The sequence below is a fragment of the Gorilla gorilla genome, chromosome 21 (assembly GCF_029281585.2).
Source record: "Gorilla gorilla gorilla isolate KB3781 chromosome 21, NHGRI_mGorGor1-v2.1_pri, whole genome shotgun sequence".
Classification (NCBI taxonomy): Eukaryota; Metazoa; Chordata; class Mammalia; order Primates; family Hominidae; genus Gorilla; species Gorilla gorilla.
The window spans coordinates 27,784,739-27,809,971 of NC_073245.2; the positions used below are offsets into that span (position 1 = coordinate 27,784,739).

General features: G+C 47.5%; 1 long non-coding RNA gene across 2 annotated transcripts in view; it reads right to left on the reverse strand.

The window, feature by feature from the left end:
• Positions 1-11,192: 11,192 nt before the first annotated feature.
• Positions 11,193-25,233, reverse strand: part of LOC134757778 (uncharacterized) — a 55,471-nt gene continuing 41,430 nt past the window's right edge. For both annotated transcript variants that reach the window (XR_010132267.1, XR_010132266.1), the window contains 2 exons: positions 16,655-16,742; positions 11,193-14,202 (listed from right to left, as the gene is read on the reverse strand). This is a non-coding gene — a long non-coding RNA (uncharacterized lncRNA). The remainder of the gene's footprint in view (positions 14,203-16,654; positions 16,743-25,233) is intronic.

Genomic DNA, 25,233 nt, shown 5'->3' on the forward strand with positions numbered 1-25,233 from the left:
TCCTGAACATTTTTTTGTTCTAAGATCTTTATGAACAGTTAAAAAAGGAAGCAAAAGCTATCAGCCTTTGGGTGTGTAGGGTGGGAAGGAGATGGCCACCCTCTGGGGCCTCCTGCATGTCAGACACTTTAGCTCGTCACTTTAGCCCATCTTTTAAAATTCACACTTTCACACATACATACAATCCTCACAATAATTCTATGGAGAAGCTGAAAACTGACAGGCTCAGTGTGGCAGATAATATTTTCCAGAACAGCAGGAGATAATATTAAAAATAAATAAAATAACACAATGCAGTGTTTTAAGCCACCAGGTTTTGGGGATGATTTGCTGCACAGCAATAGATAATTGGAACACCAGGTAACCCGCCCGAGGCATCTTTGCAGCCAGATAAATACGGTTCTCTATCCCAGGTCTGCCCCTTCGCTCTGCTCTGCCCCTTCTCTCTGCTTTGCCTTGTCCCTGAATCAGGCAGCGCGATACAAGCCCCACACACAGCTACAGAAAGAAACTCTAAATGCATCCGTCTGCAGAGCAGTGGGACCCAGCCCCACTCTGGGAGCCAGGTTTCAAGGTAGTGCCTGGCATACAATAGGTGCTCAATAAATCTTTGGGAAATAAAGGAAGCGATTCCAGGCTGTCCTAGGAGCTGACAGGACAATGAAGCAGACACAGTTCCTTGTTCACGGCGGGGTTGGCGGCGGGTAGGGAGGAGATTGCTCTTTAGGGAGGAGACGGCAATAAGCAAGCAATTCAGATGACTTTAGACACTAGGTGCCGTGAATGAACAGGGCTCTGTGATGGGGAGTGACTGGATGTATAGGGAGGCCAAGGAAGTCCTCTTTAGGAGATGACATGGGAATGTGTGAATGAGACCTGAAAGACAGAAAGATGCCAGCTTTGGACAGATGAGAAAGTGTCCTCCTGACAGAGGGGCTGTCAAATGAAAAGCTAAAAGAGGTACAAACACACACGTGCACATGTTCATATTCTAGAGCAGAGCAAACAAAACAAACAATATGAGAACATGGAATAAAGTGTAGGGCATCAGTTAGGAGCTCAACTTTGCCACCAGTTCCCCAAGTGATCTTGGAGTGGCTATTTTCTCTCCCTGGGCCTCTGTGTTTCCTGCTGTAGGATGCAGAGGTTGGGTGGAATCGATGACAAGCTGGACTGGCACACCCCAGCCTGTGACAGCAGACCGTGCGCGTCTCCTCCCAGCTCCATATTCGGTGATGTCACCTTGGTAGGTGGAAACTGGCCATAGTGGAAGCAGTTATACCATGGGAAGCGGCAAATGCCACCAATCCAAAATTTTTTTTTTTTTTGAGAGTTAGTTGCTAAATATTTACCAGCACACCACTGGACCAGATGAGTGCTTCTCAAACGCTTTTGCTAATGTTTCCTGGTGGCAGAGGACAGCTGATACATAACCCCAGAGGCCTGGGGTCTCAGCATTTTAGAATCTTCCTTAGACTCTCCTACTGTAGGCTAGGGGCAGTGACTCACGCCTGTAATCCCAGTCGAGGCAGGCAGATCACTTGAGATCAGAAGTTCAAGACCAGCCTAGCCAATATGGTGAAATCCCATCTCTACTAAAAATACAAAAATTAACCAGACATGGTGGCACACGCTTGTAATCTCAGCTACTCAGGAGGCTGAGGCACGAGAATCCCCTGAACCCGGGAGGCAGAGGTTGCAGTGAGCCAGGATTGGATCACTGTACTTTAGCCTGGGTGACAGAGTAAGACTCTGTCTCAAAAAAAAAAAAAAAAAAAAAGAAAGAAAAGAAAAAAAAAAGAATCTCCTATTGTAGTTTTTAAAGTTTTTAAATCTACAGTTAATTTAACCTTCTACACCTTAATGTGCCTGCGTGTCTTGCTTCCTTATACACTCAAAATATAAAATTTTACTTTCATAACTTCTGGAAGATGTATCTTATTGGTTCTGTGAGTTTTTTACATCATGCTACACACACACACACACACACACACACACACACGCACAAGCACAGCCCTTCTTGAATCAGTGTGACCGTGTGTCAAGGCTGGCACTAGTCCTCCAGGTGGAAGGCCTCCTCCTCTCCCATCCCTCTTCTTCCCTTTCCCCTTATCCTTTCAAATCCATGGCCCACCCCGACTTGGAATTGAAATGGGCATTGGGTGAGGAGAAAACCAGAACTTGCAGCTGATTCGTGAGGCCCTGGGACCCAGAACAGAGGTTCTCAGGGTCTGCTCTTGACAGTGGGCCCAGGCCTGGTCAGAGATACTTCCCACCCTCTCGTGACAGAGCAGCTGCTGGCTCCTCGCAGGTGTCTCCACCGGCCCTGCCAGCACCCACAGGCGATTTCCCTGCAGACAGAAAGGAATGAGAGTTTCCTTTTCCTTCTCCTTGTCTGAAAGCAAGTGGGCTTAGATCATCACACTGGGGCTTAGTTAGGGAGATCTGTTTTCTGCATCCCAGACTCGAGGCTACCACAGACTTCCTGGCTGACCTTGGACAAACAGTTTTGTTTTTTTCTATGCCTCTTTTTCCACCATCAGCTGCTGCAAACTTCACTGCTGGGGATGGCTGAGTGGATGTCTGAGACGGCCTCGAAAAGGGGCCAACAATATTTCCAAACACAGAGCTGGGCCCGTGGCCCATGGTTCCATAGCACCGACAGAAGGGCAGAGACCCAGCCTCTCCAGGATGCCAGACTCTGGGGTGCTAGAACACTCATCGTGGAAAATTCCAGAAAAAAAAGTGCAAAGCAACAGCATCCCCCAAAGGAGACTTGAGAGCTCTGTGGAGGGGAGGAGGCAGTGTGTGATGGGAACTGATATGGGGACATGGGGGAAGGGACAATCTGATACTGAAGGGACCCTCTCCTCCCCTTCTCCTCTAAGGTTCTCAAAACACCTCCTGGGTCTGCACTGGCACCTCGGCCCTCTGGGGCTGCCCATCCCCCAAGCACTCCAACAAATTTCCTCTGAGGGCCTCTTCACCACTCAATTCAGTGGCCATTTTCCAGAACTGATCTCACTGTCTGCTCCATCCTGTATGAAACAACCCCTCACTCTCTTCACTTAAAACCCTCTACTTTCGTGGTGTATTTGTATTTGTATTGTGTTCTCCTAAAGCAGAGACCTGAGACAAAGCCCTACATGCAGCCAGTGTATGTAGCGGGTGGTCCTGGGAAGATGCCAGGAAAGCGAGCCCAGGAAAAAGTGTGTGTTACTGGGCTGGGCACTGCTGTGGGCACCCGGGGCTGGAAGCCTGCTGGGACCCTCCGAGGGGCTGTATAGAATGCACCTTAGAACTGTCCTTCCAAAGGCTGCAGGGCAGGAGCATTGGTCTGGACCCCATGAGTTAAAAGTCACTTCCCAGGGATATTAACTCCTGAGGCAGAAAAACAGAGAGCCACAGGGGTGCTTAAGGTGGAAGACATCCGTGTGCGCAGGAACGGTCCATACTGCAGCTGCGGCCAGTGTGGCCCTGAGGATGAGACCAGCCTGTCTTCTGGACATGGCCTCCATGACAGCCAGCTCCTGGGCTTCTCCTCCTGCTCCTGGGGCCACACTCTCCACCTGCTTCCAGGGCCTCTTCCCTCCACCCCACCCCACCGAGGCTCCCTTAACCTGCGATGCTTCTCACTGACACCTACTTGCCTCCCTCCACACCCAATGTCCTTGGCTTCTCTCCATCACTGCACAGAACACATTGGATTCACATTTCGTTATGTTTTTTCTCCTCTAGGAAACTTCTTGTGGGCAGGAACAAGTATTGTTCTGTGGGCCTGTAGCCTAACACCGTGTCTGACACATAGCAGGAGCTCAGAAAGCTCAAGAAGAGGGAAGAAGCTCCTCTCTCTTCCCCGTAAAATGCCCATCAGTGGTGGCATTAGGAATCCATTTTCATTGCCCTTAAGAGCCCACATGAAGGCTGCCTACTGGTTTCTACTCTCCCCTGATTTCTGAAGAATGCAGGACCCTGGGATAGTGCAAGATGCCACTTTTTCTCTCAAGAATTCCAACCCAGCAGGTGATCTCCATCTGGCTGGGACATTGCCCTCTGAAAGTCCCCCATTCCAGAACTCCACCACCTTGCCCCCTCTCCACCCCTCACATTTTCATAAGGCTTGGCAAATGTGCAATTCTGTGTGCCTTCCCAGCAAGTTAGGGCTAGTTGGAACCCTGTACCCCATAAAGCAGTTCTTCCCCATCCCCCCTCTTCCAGCCCCCTGGAACCCACCAATCTGCCTTCTGTCTTTATGGATTTTACCTATTCTGTATTTTTTTTTTTTTTTTGGTAAATAAAGTTGTATGATAGTGACTGGCTTCTTTCACTGAGCATAGTGTTTTCAAGATTCATCCATGTTAGCAAGTATCAGCACTTCATTTCTTTTTCGTGACTGAATAACATTCTAGATATACCATAATTAGTTTATCCAATCATCAACTGAGGGACATTTGGGCTATTTCTACCATTTAGCTATTGTGAATAGTCCTGCTATAAGCACACATGTGGGTGTATTTGTTTGAGCACCAGTTTTCAACTCTTTTGAGTATATAGGCAAGGGTGGAATCACTGGGTCATATGATAATTTTATGTTTAACTTTTTGAGGAACCATCAAACCATTTTCCACTAAGGCTGAACCATGAGGCTGGGTTCCAACCAGCCCTAACCTATACTCCACCCAGCGATATACAAAGGGTCCAATTTCTCCACACCCTTGCTAACACTTGTTATTTTCCATTTTTTTTAAACATCATTTTAGTGGGTGTGAAGTGCTAACTTACTGTGGTTTTGATTTGGATTTCCCTAATAATGAATAATCTTGAGCATCTTTTCATGTGCTTGCTGGCCATTTGTATATCTTCTCTGGAGAAATGTCTATTTGATTAGTTTACCCAAGTCCTTTTCGAAATCAGGCTGTTTGTCCTTTTGTTATTGAGTTGTAAGAGTTCTTCACATATTCTGGGCCGGGCATGGTGGCTCATGCCTGTAATCCCAGCACTTTGGGAGGCCGAGGCAGGTGGATCATGAGGTCAGGAGATCGACCTGGCTAACATGGTGAAACCCCGTCTCTACTAAAAATACAAAAAAAAAAAAAATTAGCTGGGCGTGGTGGCAGGTGCCTGTAGTCCCAGCTACTCGGGAGGCTGAGGCAGGAGAATGGCGTGAACCCAGGAGGCGGAGGTTGCTGTGAGCCAAGATCATGCCACTGCACTCCAGCCTGGGCAACAGAGTGAGAGAGACTCTGTCTCAAAGGAAAAAAGAAAAAAAAAAAGAATTCTTTACATATTCTGAATACCAGACTCATCAAAAATATGACTTGCAAATACTCTCTCTCATGTTGTAAGCTGTCTTTTCAATTTCTAGAGAATGTCCTTTGATGCACAAAGGTGTTTAATTTTGAAGCCCAATTTATCCAGCTTTTCTTTTGTCACACGTGCTTTAGTGTCATATCTAAGAATTTATTGCAAAATCTAAGGTCAAAGATTTCCCACGTTTTCTTCTAAGAGTCTTATGGTTGGTTTATTTTGAGTAAATTTTTTTGCACATGATGTGAGGTAGGGGTGCAGCTTTATTCTTTTGCATGTAGATATACAACTGTCTGAATGTTCTCTTTAACTTCCCACATCAACCCCAGGAGACAAGCAGTGTTATCAACTCCATTTTACAGATGGGGAAACTGAGGTTTTCCAAGGTAAAAAAGCTGCCCAAAGCCGCAGAGATAGCACATGGTACCACTGAGATTTGGTCTTGGGCCTGAGTAAGAACCAGCATATCTGACCATTGTGACTGATGCTCTGTCACCTGGCCCTGGCCCTTTCGCCCCGTGATTTCAGCCTGGCTGTGGGGGGTCAGTGCGTGTGCACGGCCCACATCCCTTCTCAGCTGTGCTGCAGCATCTCTCTGCTCTCCCATTGTGGGGTTTTTCCTGAAGCCTTGAGAGGCAGCAAAGTCCACACACAGGCACAATTCTGGGAGGTGACACCCTTCCAGTGGGAGAATTCTACATGCTTCCTCTGTGGATGGGGCTGCCATGCCCACCTCATGAAGCCTCTCAATGAAGCATCCTCCCCGTCTCAGTCTCCCCACACCGCACCCTTGCCTGCTGGGATCCCCATCCAGATAAACCACCTGCATCTAAGTTCTTGCTCAGCTCTGCTTTTGAGGAATCCAACTAAGGTACCCACCCAAATTTGCAGGAAAGGCCTCTGACCCTTGCCAACTCCCCTTCCATGAGAGCACTCCAAGCCTCAGCCTGGCCACTAAACAGGAGGCCTCTGTTTCCCAGCCCAGGCCACAGCTCCTGCTGACCCCATATCTGACCTGGAGGCCAGAAGGAGTAATTTTACCACAGCTCTGAGCTCCTCTACAAGAAAGGATGCAAATCCTATTTGGGCTGATGTTGCCAAAACCCAAACAAGAATTCTACCTCAAGGCGCTTCTTTTTTCAAGACCACATGCACAGCTGGGCTTCCCCACGAAATCATAGCTCTCAGCACTCAAGATTTGTCCACCCGGCACCCTCCCCGGAAAGGCCTCCTGGCAAAAAGGAAGACAGTAGGAAGGAATTGGGAGAAGACAAGCGCCCAGGGACCTGCATAATTTTTGTTCCAGAGTTTCTTTGCCTCACAGTTTTTCCAGATATAAATGACCTTTTCTAATGGAGGGGCTTGGACCAAGAGACTACTCTGAGCTCTGCCTCCAGAAATCAGGATAGTCCCACAGCAGCCTTCTGATAGCCTGGAGATGTCAGTGGTCACCCACCATGCTCCCCTCTCTGCCACTGGCACAGGGCACAGGGGCTTCCCTTCTAGTGGGCATGATAGCAAATTCCTGACGTTATCTCCCAGGCCTTAACCCCCAACTCTTAGAAGTGTGCTTAGCCTGCAAGGGGTCAGGGGACAGTGTGATTGTAGGTTATGAACCAGAGAGCCACATTCAGGTTCACGATTTGGGGTTATCCAGATAGTTACTGGACCCATCCTAAGCACTCAGGGTCAGGCTGACATCCTGCATTCCCAAATGGGAAGGCAGGACGTGAGGATGCCGACCTCTCAGAAGCTGCAACTTCCTCAAAATTTTTTTTTTTTTAAATGGAGTCTCACTCTGTCACCCAAGCTGGAGTGCAATGGTGCAATCTCAGCTCACTGCAACCTCCGCCTCCTGGGTTCAAGCGATTCTCCTGCCTCAGCCTCTTGAGTAGCTGGTATTACAGGCACACGACACCATGCCTACCTAATTTTTTGTATTTTTAGTAGAGAAGGGGTTTCACCATGTTGGTGAGGCTAGTCTGGAACTCCTGACCTCTTAATCTGCCCGCCTCGACCTCCCAAAGTGCTGGGATTACAGGCATGAGCCACCGCGCCCAGCCCAACTTCCTCAACTTTTAATGGCTTCTCTTAAAAGCCTGTCTTGGGTGTTGTTCTCCTCCCACACCTTTTCTCCCTCCGCACAGATGGCAACACACACAGAGCTGCAGTCCCTTGTCCACACACCAAAACCCCAGGGAGACACATCTCTGCATCCTCGTGGCCCACCTTACTCCATGTGGAACATGTTGTCAGGGCTCGATGGATGTCTGTGGAATGGATTCGGTGCGGGCCAAACACACAGGCCACTGGCCACAGATAACAGCAGCTCTCAATCTTGGCTGCACATCGGAATCACTTGAGAAGCTCAAAAAAGCATTGAAGCCCGGTCCTACCAGAGATCCTGATTTGATTGGTCTGGGTTGGGACCCACGTAACGAGATTTTTAAAAGAATTACCCAGATGATTCCAGGGTGTGTACAACAGGAGTTCTCAAACTTGAGCCGCATCAGGATCCCTTCGGCCCGGCGGGGGTGGGGGAGGGGCTTTTTAAAACACAAATTGCTGCTCCTGCAACCTCTGCCCAGAGTATCTGATTCAGTAGATCAGCAGTGGGACTCCAGACTCCATGCTTTGGGTTTTTGTTGTGTGTGTGTTTTTAAGAGACAATGTCCCACTCTGTTGCCCAGGCTAGATTGCAGTGGCACGGTGACAGCTCACTGCAGCCTCCAGCTCCTGGGCTAAGTGATTCTCCCACCTCAGCTTCTGGAGGAGGTGGAACTACAGGTACGCACCACCATGCCTGGCTAACAGAATCTGCATTTCTAACAAGTGATGCAGGAGAGTTTTGGAAAACAGGGGCAATCTGTTCTTTGGGGAGAGAGCTGGGAGTAGAAATGCACAGTATGGAGGGATTTGGGAAATGCCAGGGCAGAGTGTGTCTTGGGTGAAGCATGAAGGGCATGGGCAAGGGGGAAGGACATGGGAAAGGAGGTGGGCGGGGTAGGAAACGGTAGACCCTGTGGGATTTGGGAACCCAGGAGGTGAGGCGGGCAGCTGAGCTGAGGTCTCTGCTCTGCTCTCCGAAAGCATTCCTTCTGGGATCCTGAGAACACGAGTGGTACAGGCCCACTACCTTCACCTGTCCCCTGGACAATGGCTTAGCCTCCCCTCTGGCCTCCCTGCCCCCTCTCAGGCCCCACCACATCCATTCTCCCCTCTGCAACCAGAGTGACCATTCAATATGGTCAATCCGGCCGTGTCATGTCATCCCTCTGCTTAAATCCTCCTAGGAGTTTCCCAGCCTACCAGTGATGAAGTTCAAATTCTATGTCCTGTTTACCCCACCATTCTGCAGGGGCAATGAGGCTTCCAAATTCAGGGAGTGTAAGGACACCACATATGCACAGAGGCTGTGCCACAGGCTGCACCTGCCAGTGACCGAACATGGTGGAGATACTGAGGCAGGCTCACTTCTGAGAGACATGGGGCTCCCCGAAAGCCCTGCTGAGTCTTCCTTAGACGGCACACTTCTGTGTCTGGGACACTTCCACCCAACCTCCCCTCCCTCAGAGTCAGCCTTACCTAAACCCTCAGAAATTTCATCCAGGCTTCTCCGTAATTAAGGGAGGAGCTGGACTTGTAGCCTGCAATCCTAGGTAAGGGGCACAGAGGAAGCACCAGCCACTTAAGTTATACTTTCCTGCACATGGGGTCCCCTACAGTCTCAGGGCAGGTTCCTAAGACTCCATGCAGATGTTTATGAAGGAAGCACCCTCAAGGGAAACCAGTTTGGGCAGGAGAGAAGCAGGACAATGAAAGGGAAGGGGTTAAAGAGGCATCCGTTTCAGCTGAGGTCTGCATAGGAACGGCTCCTCTGTGGTGCCCTGGAGATCTCGCGTGTATCCAAATAGGTCATGGAGGCAAAGGCTTGACCCACAGCCAATCTGAATGTGGTGGGTGAAATAACGCCCCGCACCCCTACATCTGTGTCTTAATCCATGGAATCTGTGAATATGTTACCTTATATGCAAAAAGGATGTTGAGTAAATTAAAGATGTTGAGATGGGGAGATTTTCCTGGATTTCCCAGATGGGCCCAATGTAATCACAAGGGGCAGTGAGAGGGAGATATGAGGACAGAAGCAGAGGTTGGAGGGATGTGCTTGCTGGGGCCATTAGCCAAGGAATGCAGGCGCCCTCTAGAAACTGGAAAAGGCAAGAAAAAGGATTCTCCCCTAAAGCCTTCAGAAGGAACCAGCCTTGCTGACACCCTGATTTTAGCCCAGGGAAGCCCATTTTGGACTTCTGACCTCCAGTACTGTAAGATAACTTTGTGTGAAGCCACTAATCTGTGATGGTTTGTTGGAGCAGCGACAGGAATTGAACACGCTGAGTGCTGGCGGAATGCTTCGTGGTCCTCCTGGATCAGAAGTGGGTGAGAGGCAGAGGCTGCAGAGTTCCAGGCCATCTCCCCATCGCCTCCCAGCCCCTAGAGAGCCGCCGTGGGTCTGTTTGTCATCCCTTCTGGGTTCTGCTGAGTGATGGGGCTCCCCGTCCTGCCTCCGCTCAGCCTCAGTCTAGAATTGGCATCTCAGCCAAGGGGCATCCCCCAGCTCACATGACAGTCACTCGGCCTCTCTTGTTTGGGTGCCCTCCTTTCTGATATGCCGAATGAGGACCTGGGGCACTGGTACCTTTGGCTTACTCTTCATTGTCTGTGTAAGTAATAAACAGTCTGAATCTATTATAAAAGCCCCTGAATCAGGGCTTGGAGTTGCCCTGAATTATATGCACCTGAGCTTGACAAAGTCCCAGTGCCTAATCCTGCAGGGAGCCCTGGAGTGGGGGTGACAGCAAAGGAGCTGGGCCTTTGTCCACGTGACCACCAGTCGTGGCCATGGGCTGCCTGGGAGCCCCAGTGCCCAAGGGCAGGTCCCTGAAGGTATCAGGGGTGAGCCATTCACAGCAAAGCACACAGACCTTGGAAAAGGACCCCAGTGGACCTGGAAGTGGGAGAAGAGATGAGGGTGTACAGTTCATTACCTTCACCAATAATTCATATAAGACGCTGCAGGATTCATTGCTGAGGCACTGGATTTTGACCCCACAGAGAGAAAATGGATATGGTAGCCCAGCATACGTAGCTGTAGGGACATTGCCTAGACCCCAGCTTCTAGGGCAGCCATCAAGGGTGCAATTTAACATTCCTGCCAATGTCCAGGCAGGCAGCAGCGGTTGTCCACAGACCAGGAAAAGGCAATTGTTTTCTTCATGATAAAAGGCCCCAAGCCAGCACTTTTCATGCCAAACTACTGGCGGAAGCCAGCGGGCAGCCAGCCATGCCAGGGTTCTTGGAGCACAGGACCAAACAAGGTGGCTCAGCCCCCAACTGGATGCCAGGATAGGTTGGCTGGCGGAGGTCTCTAAGTACCACCGTGGCCATTCAGTGACAGCACAAAAGGATGCCTTGGTCCTCTCCTCTGGGTGCCCTTTGACCTTTTCTTTGAGAACCCCGGCTCCCCACCCGTCTGCCTCCCCCTACCTCTATCTCTGTCACAATGTCTTCATTCCTTGTATTTTCCTATTGGCTTTTCTCCTGCTCTTCTCCTGACTTAGGGATGCAGAAGGCCCACAGGCACTTGGAGCGTTGCTCAGCCACACAGGCCCCTCAGAGACAAAGAGGAATTTCCCTCATGACCTGGAGGACAAGATGGAGGGAAGGAGGGAAATTTAATCACAAGGTGGCAAAACTTTTTCTATTAAGGACCTGAAAGAAAATATTTTAGACTTTACAGGCCATGTGGTCTCTATTACAACAACCCAATTCCACCATTGTAGCATGAAAGCAGCCATAGACAACGCATAAATGAATGGGCCTTTGAATGGCAGTGTTCTAATAAAACTTTATTTACACAAACAGGCAGAGGGCCAGCTTTGACCTTTGGGTGTAGTTTGCAGACCCCTGGTTTACATGTTCCCAGAATCCAACAAGTTAGAATTAAAGGAACTTTAGAGATCATCCAGGCCAGGGAGGGCAGACAGGTTTCAAACCCATCTGCCAACTCTGAGTGCTCAGTGATGATTCCCTGATTTGCTGTGCTGAGGATTCTGGGGCCAACATCTAGCTTGGAGGGAAAGTGCCATAATAGTACCCTATGCCGAGGGCAGGGAGAGAGGAGTGGCAGCACAAGTGCCCCAGATTAGCTGCTTGATTAACCAAACACTTTCATTTCACATACAAACAGCTGGATCCCAGAGAGGTTAAGCGATTTGCCCAAGGCCACAGAACTGGTCAGAGAGTTGCTTGTCAACCGGCTTCTTCATGTTACTCTGCAGCAAAATGGAAAGTTGTGTTTATTCCATTGCCTCATCACCACACATCTAAGCCAAATAATTTGTCATGGTCCCTGGAGAGCAAAGGATCAGAAGCCAGGGCCCCAGCCAGTCCTTGATTTGTGAGAATTGATGTTTTGGGGGCTTTCACAACTATAAAAAAAAGTTGCATTTGTGATGTCTGAAAAATTAGGAGACTGGCTTCAGAGAGTACTGCCTGACAGATCCTGGTCATGGTCAGGCATGAAGTAGCCCCAGCATTAAGCTGTAGCTTCCCTTTTTCAGCAAGAAATGCTTTGCAAGCACCATGGTCACTATCTCATGAGCCCCATAAGGCTAATGCCAATCAAGCATCAAGCTCTGGTATTTCTCACCCATGTGTCTATTTCCTAAGATTCTCAACAGTTGTGACTATCAGATAATAACTGCCATGGTCTTTATTAATCTTGATTAATAAGCAACTGTAGTAACAACTCTGAAAACAGGATGCAGGTTGAGGTTTTGGAAGAAACTTTTAAAACCCTGGACTCTGTAAACTAGGTCATTTTTAAAAATCAGACTTTCTACTGTTAAAGTACGTCTGGTAGCAGAGCTTTGAAATTGCTTGGGCGTCAGTTACTTGGCTCTTAAATGGAGTAATGCTTACCTCATGGGCTGTTGCAACGTTCAGTTAAATAGCAGATGACAGCCAAAGCCCACATGCCCAGGTCCACTCTGGAGGTCACTTACAGCTGCTGTTGGCAGTCCAGGCCATGCCAAGGGCTCTTTCCAGCACCTGCATCTATCTCTTCAGGTGTTCTCTATGCCCCTGCCCCAGTACCTCCCACCCCAGAGTGTTCAGCTCACACTCAACACAGGCTAGAGAAACCAGGGCAAGACTGCTCCTAGGGGCAGCCTCCAAGCAAGGAGGACTGCTAGGAGGTGGTGAAAAGGACTCTTGTGTCCTTGCCTTCCTGTGTACAGTTTTGAGGGATAGTTTGGTTTGATAAAACTTTATACAGTGTCTTAGAAGGCCCACAGGGATACCTGAGCCCTATTTCCTTCTCTCACTAACACACCCCCTTCTTGATTTTCTTTCCTTCCTGGCCTCACTTCTTCCCTCCCAGTGCATCCTGGGGTCATCTCTCAAATAAATGACCTAAGCTCAAGTCTTTGTGTCAGGGGCATCCTGAGATACATTTAATTGTAATTTTTATTTTTTAGAGATGGGGCCTCACTATGTTGCCCTGTCTGGTCTTGAACTCCTAGCCTCCAGTAATCTTCTTGCATCAGCCTCTCAAGTTGCTGGGATCACAGGCATGTACCACTGCATCTAAATCAGAGATACATTTAGATTTAGGAAAGGGAGTGGCTGGAAAGGAAGCAAGAACATGCGTGTGTCTCCCATCCCAACACCGTGGAAGAGGATGAGAGGGTTAAAGCTGCCGGCAGCTACGGGGCATCCGATAATGCAATACAAGAACTATCCCTGTCAATGAGCAGGAAGCTGACAGGGCTAATAGCAGCCAAGCAACTTTCTTTCCAGGCTGCTTTTCTATTCCTCTTCTGCTGGTTCCTCTGGGGAGGTCCCATTCATGACACAGTCCTGGTGGGTTTGAAAATCACGACACCAAACTCCACCACATCAAACACTCTGAGGTTGATATGGGAGAGACCGTAAATGAAGCTTGTACACCTGGGTTATTCACTGGGAGCGTGGGGCTGCGAATGCCTGGCATTTTGTCTGCCACGTGAACAGAGCTTGCATGCAGAATGAAGGTAAATAGAGGTAAGATGAGATGAGAGAGAGAGCCCATATCATCAGAGCCACTAAATCCAGCTATGACTTTGGAATCTGGTGGTTACTAGAGTCAACACAAACACATTCCCTTTATGTTTATTTGAGTTGCATTTCTGTCACTTGCAACCAAAAGGATCCTGACCAAAAAAAGACATTTCAGTTGTGCCTCCCTGGAATTATTTCTTTTCCTGAAAAAGCCACGCTGTTCGGCATAACTGCTTTCCTTCTGCACCAGCTTTCTACTGATGGGCAGGAAAGGAAAACAATGTCACTTAATTTCCAGGACTGCACAGAGCTAAGCAGCAGCTAGTAGAAGCAAAAATAGCTACAACTATTAATAAATTAGCCCAGACTTTATTAGTGACCTTTGAACAATTGCAGAACAGCAGACAGAAGAGCTGAGAAGTCAACAATTAGTGTCAAGTGGCTTTCTAATGTGGAGTCAGAAGGTAAAAGAAGAGAATCTAGGAAAACCCAAAATGGATATTAGCCACAAGGGATAAGAATTTAATCAATTACTTAACATGGAGAGATTGAAGTTTTACCCATCCAGGTTTCCATTCAGGGACCCATCCATCTGTTTCTTATTTGAAGGTCTTATCAAGCATGTGTTTTAATTTGTGTTCCCTCAAAACAAACCCTGGTGCAAGGATTCAGTTATGAGAGTAGTGAGCTGCTCAGGCAGACTCTGCCTGGGACCTTCTCATCCATTCATCCTGTAGAGCTGTTCCAGATGAAATTTACTTAACTACAAAGAACAGGACGCCCAAGTAACACTGGCTGAAAAAAAATGAAAACACAATTCTTTCACAAAATAAGAAGGCTGTGGGAGGAGATTTTGCAGTAGCAGCCCAATGACAAGGGAAAGGACCCTGGGTTTTTCCGTTATTTCTCCACTGCCAACCTCAGTGTGTTGGTTTGTCAGCCTCTTGCTTATCACCTTCTGGTCACAAGATGGCTGCTGCAACCCCCAACATCACAACCACATACAAGGTCAGGAAGCATAGTGGGGCAGGGGCATTACAGCAGACATTATTGGAGCTCATCGCCTATCCCTCCATTTTATTATTTCAGTAGGCTCCAGTCAATTCCAAACTGCCTTAACCTGAGGGCTTTTCCCTAAAACCTCAGAAAACTGCTCTGCCCATGGACATCAGGTCAGAAGTGCCGCCAAAAATTCATATCCCTCCAGAGAAAGTCCTAACCAATGACTGAGGGGGAGTAGCTGTAAAAGTACCTTAGTTCCCTCATTGCTCCAAGGGATAACCACAAGGCATGTGACTTACGCCTTTTCCAAAAATGTCCCTGCATGATTAAGCTTAGTTCTCCACAGTAAAACCTGCTCTATAATGCACGCTTTGTCAAATATTTTTCCTTCCCTGTCTCACTTCCCTACTCCCTTGCTAGTGTTTTCCTGGGATTATGTTCCCAGAAAACTACTTACCCCATAATTCTTGTTTCAGGGAATGCTTCGGTGAGGGTTTGGGGGTGGGGACAAAGTAAGACAGCTCTTCTTTTTATCGAGGAGGGAAAATCTTGCCAGAAATTCCCCAGTAGACTTCCTCTTGACCATACCTGAGTTACCTGCCCCACCCCTGCCTCCAGCTGCCCTGGAGGAGTTGAAACAGTGAGCATCTGCAAAGTGCAGCAGGGCAGTTACATCTTTGGAAGTTGAGCTCACTGCCCACTCCCCCACCCCCAAATCAGGGTTTAGTCAGCAAAGTGAGTGAAATGGGCAATGACTGTTGAGTGGGCAACTTATGGAATGCCAGGTTCTGTTCAATCATTTTAAATCAGTGACTGAGATAATAAGGTAAAGGTCATTCTTGGCAAGTATGCAGTAGGCAGGAAACCGTGGAGAGTAGCAAGTGTGCTGAGCAACAGAATGAGGAGCCTCAATAAACTCTGCAGAGCAGTGGACTGAAGGATCCTGCTGCAGGCCAGTGGGAGTTAGTGTAACAGCCTGGAGCTAGGGCCCAAAAGGAAAACAAAAACAACAACACAAGCATAAGATGGACAAGCGAAGGCTTATCAAGAACACACTGATGGGCTGGGCGCAGTGGCTAACGCCTGTAATCCTAGCACTTCAGGAAGCCAAGGCAGGCAGATTGCTTGAGGTCAAGAGTCTGAGACCAGCCTGGCCAACATGGTGAAACCCCATCTCTACTGAAAATACAAAAATTAGCCAAGCGTGGTGGCAGGCACCTGTAATACCAACTACTCATGAGCCAAGATGGCGCCACTGCACTCCAACTTGGGCAACAGAGCAAAACTCCTTCTCAAAACAAAACAAAACAACAACAACAAAAAACACTGACAAAGACATATGGGGTAGCTTCAAGTGTCGGCAATGTGGTGTGCCTGCTGACTTCCAGCAGCATCACATGTGATGTGTACTAAATATCAGTGTCCCTCCAAATTCATATGTTGATTCCTAATCCCCAGTGCAATGATACTTGGAGGTAAGGCCTTTGGGAGGTCATTTGGGTTAGATTAGGTCATACCATTATAAAAAGAGGAGGAGACAAGAGATCTCTCTCTCCACCATGTGAGGACACAGCAAGAAGGTGGTCCCTCTGTAAACTAAGGGAGCCCTCAACCAAGTTGACTGGCAGCTTGATCTTGGACTTCCCATCCTCCAGAACCATGAAAAATAAATGTCTGTGGTTTAAGCCACCTAGTCCATGGCACAGAGTCCCAAATGAACTAAGACAATAGGTTAATCCCATGAAGGCTAGTGTGAAGGTGGAGGAAGGTGAAAGTTCCCTTGTCCTTATCCTGAATTGATCATGGCTGGGGCCCATCCAACTGTGGATGCCACTTGAAGCAAGCAGTAGCCAAATGAAGTGGGCTCAGAAGAAAGTAGCTGGGATGGAGGCAGACCTGGAAGCCACAAGATAAGAGAAGAGGCATTTGATGCAGGGCTGAGGAAATGTGACGTGATAAAGATAAAACTGGAAGAGAACAGTATAGTCATGCTCAAATATTTGCTGTTACCTGGAAGATACATAAATCTTTATACAACTCTAGAAATTCCCTGATAGTATGTCAATCAGTGTCCAGTTAGGGAATTAGAAACCTCTTAGATATCTCAAATAGAAGGAATTGAATGTAGGGAACTGGTTACAAAAGTATTGAGAGAGTTGGAAAGGTAAGGATACCCAAAGATTAATAACTGTAGGAAGTCACAGTCAACCTTGGGGCTAGAAGAGCAACAGGAAAAATAGAATACCCAGAGCCATCAGTCACTAGACTGCTGGAGCTGCCAGAGCAGGAACCCAGGGACTTGTATTCATTGCTGCTTCTGCTGGAGGGTCGGTCTGAAACAGAGAGAACAAGATTAGCTTCCCCTTCTTCTGCCTTCCAGTATCTCTCCAGTGCCTCCCATTGACTAAGCCTAAGCAGAAGCCAGCTGGCAAGATAACCTGGGAAATGCAGGGTTCCAGCCCCTTTGGCAGAGAGCAGAGCACTGAGGACAGGAATGGAGCCAAAAGCCAATGAGTGAGTGGTTCATGGTACAGGGTGGCAGGTGTAGAGAGAATATGTGGATGAATGTAAGGAAGGCCTATCAAACCACCAGACTGGACAAAGATGAGGGAGAGGAAACAGTTCCCCTCTTCTGAGCCATTTCAGCCGAAGTGTAACAGGGAAGTTCCAATGTATGATAGGTCACTAGACAAGATATTTTATAAGGTTCATTTAATGCCCGAGAGCCTTAGATGCCAATTATGTACTGTCCACATTCACATTTCTACAACTGTATTTCATTGCATGGTTTTATGCATTTCACAGGGGTGTTGATTATGTGGTCCCCATTAGATATGAATCTCCCTGGGAACTGGGCTCACAGCTAACTTCTCATCCTCTTGCCTCCCAACCACTTTGTGCAGCCTTCGTTAATGTTATCACCAGGCTGGTGGGCTTCTCTGTGTGGGAAATTATTTACAGTTCCACTCTGCTCTTGAAATGTGCCCAGAGTTTTAAAGGAAAGGGCCCTTCCAGAAAATGGACAGACACCGAAAATAAACTACCCAGAAAAATAAAACCTCTTTCCCCAGCACAAAGGAAATTTAAGAGCTCATTAGCCTTAGAAATAAATGGTATTTTCTAATGTGTGAAACCACCAGCAGGCAGAATATGAATATTCATAAGCATGCTCCTAGAATGAAGGTATTTGAAACCTTCCTTTAGGTACTGCCCATTTGGGGGAAAGGTATGTTAACTATTCATAGTCTGATTGATTCAAAATGCTCTTAAAATGGGATTTCTGGCATTTTTGTTGGAACTTGTGTTCTGACACAAAATTCCTGGTGAAAGCAATGGGAAAAACTGGCCAAACTACCAACTACAGATCAAAAGCCTGGGATTAAGGAGATATCCAGGCAGTTTTATGAACTCTACTGTCCCCACCCACATTTAATAACTCTTTCCACCTTGGCTTCCACGTTGTTCTATTCCCCAACCACAGGAGCTACTTCAATGCAGAAAGTCCCATGGGACCAAACCAGCAAGGGGACGGGGTGGAGCAGAGCATACTGAATGTCTGATTAAGAACCTCCTGGGTCTCATGGACTAAGCCTTGAGTTCTTTCCCTTCCTGGGTCTGGGTCTTTTTTGCGGCGGGCAGGGGAGAGGGTGGTATTGGAGTAAGCCAATGGATCTAAACCCTGACTGCACATTGGAATCACCTTTGGAGCTTTGAAATATCATAATAACCAGGCCACACTCCAGATCATCAATCACCGCAGTCTCTGGGGATGCACCTGGCCTTTGTTTTATCACTCAGGTGAAATCACTCAGGGGATTTCAATGTTCAGCCAAGGTAGATGTGGTAGCCAGTCTCTAAGACGTTGCTATCAGTTCCCACCCTTCCCGACAGGCATGCTATTCCCCCATAAAGAAAGGGAGTGTGTTTTCTACCTTCTTGAATCTGGGAAGAAGTGACACGTGCCAGTTCGAGTCTAGCTTATAAGAGAAGTGACAGTTTCTGCTCTTTTCCTTTTGAAAGATTTGCTCTTGGAACATTCCTGCTCAGACCCCAGCTGTTATGCAATGAGGCCAAAGCCATGTGCAGAGACCACATGAAGAGGGGTTGAGTGTATAGCTCAGCTACTCTCCCAGCATCACCTGCTGACCATGTTGGGAGGCCCTCCCTGGAGGTCCAGCCCAGTTGAGCCTTCAGATGACTGCAACCCCCATTGACATCTGACAGTAAATATATGAGAGACTCTAAGTGAAAACAGCCCTGCTGAGCCCAGTCAACCAGAAAGATGACAAATTATTGTTTTAAGCCAGTAGGCTTTGGGTTTAGTGTCTATTATACAGCATAGTCAACTGGAGCAGTTGGAAACCACTGGATCAAGACTAACCATCCACAAGTAAACATTCTCCTAAGGTACTTACTGTCCATAAGGAATTAGGATACCATCTGCCTCAACAGGGCCAACTCCATCCACATACTTAGTCTTGCCCCACTCCTACCCTCCAGCTATGCTCTGTGAGAGCACAACAGCCTGCTTGGTGTGGACAGCAGTGGGTCAAAGGGCCCTTCTAGTCCAAATGGGTATTTATTATTAATTTTTTAATATCATGTTAAAATTCATAGAGTTCCTGGTCCTATTTGGTTATTTTGATAACACCGGAAGGAAAGATGATCAATAGTACATTTTGCAGAAAAGGAACCTCAAGCCTCAGAGAGATTATATGACTTTGCCTTGTTGTTGTAGCCAGTAATAGAGAAATAGGAAAGTAAGTCCATGGGTCTTGAGTTTAATACAGGGTTCTTTCTGCTAAATTCTGTCCCTCTGAGGGAACACACACACACACACACACACTTAGAGGGTGTGGTAGAAACTACTGGTTGCCCCTTAATATTTATTTTCCCTTTGTGGCTTGAAAACAGAATGTTGACTTTACTCAGGGAAGCAATGTATCTAGCTAAAACCAAATTTCCCAATCTCTCTTGAAGCTAATGTGGGCATGTGACTAGTGAGATGTAACCTTTAATGTTGTATGGGGTTTCCAGGAAGCTTGCTTTAGAGAAACCTGTCTCAATTGATAAAAATACCCATTTTGCCTTACCTCCTTCTTCTAGCCTATATTTCATCGAATGGCTGGAGCTCCAGCAGCTATATTGGACCATGAGGTCAGTCTGAGGGTAGAAGCTACAAGCTGCAGACAATGGAGCAGAAAGACATAACAAGCTTGGGTCCTGCCCTGGATTGCCTATCTCCAAGCTTCCTAACAAATTAGAGAATAAATACATGGGGATTTAAGCCACTATTTTTCAGGTCTCTATTTTAGCCAACTACAATTTTAAATTCATAAAGTGTACATAATTGATTATTCTGAAATTCCCATGGAAATTCTATTTGATGGTACAACTAACCCTTAGGACACCAGAAACCTATTTTCCATGACACAGCTTTAAACTTAGGCCTTGATTCCAGCTGCCATGCCTACTTCACAGGAGGAAATGGTCCATCTGGCACACAGTGGATGTGCATCCAATATTTATTGGAGGGACAAAGACTTTTACTGTATCCAATTCTGATAACCACATCTCTGTTCCCTGGCATCCTTTTAAAGACTTGAGAAACACATCACAACTGTGACCTCGGTTGGCCTAGGGATAAGAGGAAACCCAGACAGATATTCCAGCCAGCAGCCCCAGCCCTCAGCCCCTAGTGACCTTATCTCCTCTTTCTTCTGGTGGCCTTGATTTACCTCTGCCCTGGATGTGATGCAAGATGAGATTTTAAAGATGCTTGTGTGATCTTCCCTCCCATGATTTTCCACCAGATAGTTACTGCCCTTTGGCTTAGGCTCCAGAATGAGGTCATGTGGAACATCCTGAACCCAATCAGAAGTCTGGCCCAGACAAGCCCAGATAAGCCCATTCAAGATCCGCCAATGGCAGCCAGCCTTCAGTCTCATGGATGTGAAATAAAATCTTTGTTGATGTAAACCACTGAGACTGTGGGCTTATTGGTTATGCAGCATTATTACAGAAGTAACTGACAGAACACCATCCATTGAGATAACCACACTAGAAACTGGATGTCATCCTTTCCTCATCATGACTTTCCCTCATGCCTCACTTCCAACCCCCAAATCCTAAATATCCCTCAAAGCCGCTCCCTCCTCTCCAGCCCGAGTTCAGGCCTGCCTCATCTCTCTGGATTAGAATGGCCTTCCTGACTTTAGATTGGTACCCCCCAGTTCTACTTTCCCCACTGTAGCCAGGATGAGTTTTCTAAAGTATAAATCTGATCCTGAGCCTCCCTTACTTAAGACCATGTTGTGGGTTTCAGTGAGGGGAGTGTCCATGGGTCTTAAGAAGGGGCATGTCCATGGCTTCCATGGGCAGATGCCACTCTCTACCCTGAACATGACTTAGCTCCAGCATTCCCTGCACTGAGTTGATCACCTTTTCCCCCTTACATAACACACAGCCAAGATGGGCTCTTGCTGGGTGCTACCTGACCAAGTGCCCTGTTCTTACCCCTAGGCTGCCCCTTAGGGCACTATTTAAATAGCCTATGGTTCTATTGGTGGGAATTAAATTAGGACAGTCATTACAGAGAACAGTATGAAGATTGCTTAAAAAACTGAAAGATAGGCCGGGCGCGGTGGCTCACGCCTGTAATCCCAGCACTTTGGGAGGCCGAGGCGGGCGGATGATGAGGTCAGCAGATCAAGACCATCCTGGCTAACATGGTGAAACCCTGTCTCTACTAAAAAATACAAAAAAAAAAAAAATTAGCCGGGCGTGGTGGCGGGTGTCTGTAGTCCCAGATACTCGGGAGGCTGAGGCAGGAGAATGGCGTGAACCTGGGAGGTGGAGCTTGCAGTGAGCCGAGTTCGTGCCACTGCACTCCAGCCTGGGCGAAAGAGAGAGACTCTGTCTCAAAAAAAAAACAAAAACTGAAAGAGAGAATTACCATATCCAGCAGTCCCACCACTGAGCATATAGCCAAAGGAAATGAAGTCAGTGTGTCTGAGATGTCTGCGCTCCCATGCTCATTGAGCACTATTCCCAATAGCCAATATATGGAACCAACCTGTGTCTATTGACAGAGGAAGAGATAAAGAAAAGGTGGTTATATGCACAATGGAGCACTATTAACCCTTTAAAAAGAATAAAATCCTGTCATTTGTGACAACATGGGTGAACCTGGAAGACACTGTGCTTAGAGAAATAAGCCAGGCACAGGGAGACAAATAGCACAAGATTTCACTCTTCTGAGGATTTAAAAAGGTTGAATTTATAATAGTAGAGCATGGAATGGTGGTTACCAGGAGCTGGGGGCAAGGGGGGAGGGCGTTGACCAAATAATATGAATTTCTATTTAGACTGAAGGAATTTTTTGTTTGTTTGTTTGTTTGTTTGTTTGTTTTTGAGGCAGAGTCTTGCTCTGTGGCCCAGGCTGGAGGGCAGTGGTGCGATCTCGGCTTACGGCAAGCTCCGCCTCCGGGGCTCACGCCATTCTCCTGCCTCAGGCTCCTGAGTAGCTGGGACTACAAGCGCCCGCCACCATGCCCGGCTAATTTTTTGTATTTTTAGTAGAGACGGGGTTTCACCGTGTTAGCCAGGATGGTCTCGATCTCCTGACCTTGTGATCCACCCACCTCGGCCTCCCAAAGTGCTGGGATTACAGGCGTGAGCCACCGTGCCCTGCCAGGAATAAGTTTTTAAGAGCTATTGCACAGCATGATGACCACAGTTAATAATAAAGGATTGTGTATTTCAAAATTGCTAAAATCATAGATTTTAAATGTTTTCACTACAAAAAAATGATAAATATGTGAGGTGATAGATATGCTAATTAGCTTGATATAATCATTCCACAATGTATACACATATCAAAACATCACATCATAACCCATAAATATATACAATTATTGTTTTTCAATTAAAGAAAAATTTTAAAAACAACACATGGCCAGGTGCAGTGGCTCACACCTGTAATCCTAGCACTATGGCAGGCCGAAGCAGGGAGAGTGCTCGAGGCCAGGAGTTCTAAACCTGCCTGGGCAACATAGCGAGACCCCATCTCAACAAAAAAAAATTTAAAAATTAGCTGAGCGTGGTGAGGGGTGCCTGTTGTCCCAGCTACTTGAGAGGCTGAAGCAGGAGGATTGCTTGAGCCCAGGAAGTTGAGGCCGCAGTGAGCTAAGATTGCCACTGCACTCCAGCCTGAGCGACAGAGCAAGACCCTGTCTCAAACAAACAAACAAATAGCACATATGTACACATAAAATTGCCTGCGGCTTGTCTGGCTCTCTCATAAACTGTGAGCTCTCTGAGGACAGGACCTGAACACATTTTCCCTGAATAAAGTGAGCACATTTGCAGCCCCGAAGCCTGAGCCCCTGTCCCACATCCCATTCAGGAAGAGGGGGTTGGCCTAGAAGTAGCAGATCTGACTCAAAAACCCAAGGCAGGAGGGGTAACAATGCCAGAGAGAGAAGTAGCAGGGTAAGGAGGAGAAAGAACGAAGAGGGGACGGAGCGAGGAGGAAAGGAATGAGAAATATAAAAATGGAGGAGTGAGGAAGGAATTCAGGAAAGACAAGGAATCCGCACAGGCAGAGACGCGGCTTTATCAGCTCTCTCCCTTCCAGCTCACTCCTCTCCACTCCCCCACAGAACTGCTCAGGCCATGTGTGCATTTGGCTCAGGGCTCCAGTGCTGGTGCCAGAAGCATAAACCAGAGGGTGGGAGCTGCGTGGGGCCCAGACGAGGCGAGCCCTGTGGCCGGGCCCTCAGGACATGGGGCCAGGCTGCTCCTCCCAGCCGCCCCGGGGGGCAGGCCAAGAATTCTAGAAACCCTCTGCTGGGGAGAGCCCGAGGAGGCCCTGGCTGGGGTGACATCGGGAAAGCCCAGGGGGCCTGCTGCAGGCTGCGAGGAAGAAGGAGGCCGAGGTCATGGTGCAGAGGGCTGAGGAGGAAGTGAACCCCAGCTACAGGGTCCCCGGAAAGGGCTGGACCCACGGGGAATGTTGTGGCGGGGACCACATTTGGAGCAGCTCGGGACACAAGGGGTTTTGTCCCAAAGGAGACTGAACAGAGCCGCGGGCCCCGTCCTGGGAAAGCCGCTTGAGGGCACACCTGGCTGCTGCGTCCCAGAACTGCTGACGTCACAGTCACCTGGGGCGGGGAGGGGACTGGCGAGCTGTACTGTTTTTTTAAGTTTCCAATGATTATAAAAAGCAGCAAATGTGGGAACCATTGAACTGGATCAGGGTCAGCAAAACTTTTCTGTAAAGAGCCAGATGGTAAATATTTCAGGCATTGCAGGCCAGGATGGTCGGTCCCTGTCTCGGCGACTTGATTCCGTCGTTGTACTGAGAAAGCAGCCACATATGTGCAAAGGAATGAGCATGGCTCTATCTCGAAGAAACTTTTCAAAATTGAATTTCATTGATTTTTGAAATTTGAATTTTTTAAATTTGAATTTCTTGGAATTTTCATGTCATGAAACATTGTTCTGATTTTTTTCCCCCAACCATTTAAAATATAAAAACCATCCTTAGCTCACACCTAGTGGTAGGCAGGATTTGGCCCAAGGGCTGTAGTTTGGTGATCATGGTCAGGCCAGTTCTGCCGTAAAGAAACCAGTGTGGAAGCAGAGTGATTGCTTAGAAACTTTTAGAGCAATCTGACATTGCTCTGGCACCCAATCAAGTGTCTGCTGGACTCAACATGACCCAGGTGGGGCGACAGTGAACCCACAAAGTCAGTGACACATAGCGTGCTGCTTCAAATGTGGTCAGTGATGGGTTGGAAATTTTAAAAAAACAGGTCCTTTACCCCAGAAGGTTTGAAAAGTAGGGATCTCAAATCATTCCTTTGACCCCAGGGAGGGTTTGAATCTTCCCACCACGATCATACAATCACCCTAAAATATATAGTTATAACTACAGCAGGCAAACAAAAATATACATTTTTTTGTGCATAGGAAAAAAGAATTGAAAAGGACTATAGCAAACGTTTAGTGAAGATTCTTTGAGTAGAATGTCAATGCATTTTTCTTTCTTTATATTCATCTGTGTTTTCCAAGTTTTCTTTAACGAATATGTGTGAATTTTATAATTAAGAGTTTTATGTGTTTTCTTAAAAATAAGTGGCTTTTAAGAAATTCTCTGGAGAATAATTTCTCCATTGGACAATCCTTCCCAGTGTCTCCCAAGCGTTCGGGAAGTGCTTTTTCATATTTAATCCACTTTTAGAGAAGCAGGGAAGAGAAAGAAGAAAATGGAAAACATATGTTGTCCTTCTGACTGCAGAGCCCCAGTTCTTGTCGTTCATTGTTATTTTTAACATAAGACTCATGGGCAGTAGTGGGGGTGGGGCATCAAGGCTGGAGATGTCATGAATGGTCATGAGTCCATCGTCACGGGACCGAAGCGAGCAGAGCCTCCTATGCTGACCTCTCAACTCTGGTGTCCCAGCAACCAGAGCCCAGTATATGTCCGGTTACTCAGGAACTGCAAGAAAAAGTGTGGGAGAAAGTTCACGGCAGCAGCACTTACTGCCAAGGAAAAAGCACAACTCTGAGTGCTGGGGATCATGGGCCTCAGTGGACCTGGGTTCGAATCCTGGCTTGACCACTTTTTCACTGAGAAGCTCAGGCAGAGCACTGACATTTGCTGAGCCTCAATTTCCTCCCCAAGATAAGGTTGGGGGGTGGGGGGTGGGGGGTGGGTAAACACACAACCCCCAAGCCGAGTGTCCCAGAGGCAAAGAAGACTGCTTGCATGAAAGCTCTTGACACTAGCAGACATTAAATCATGAGCTCTTCCTGGCT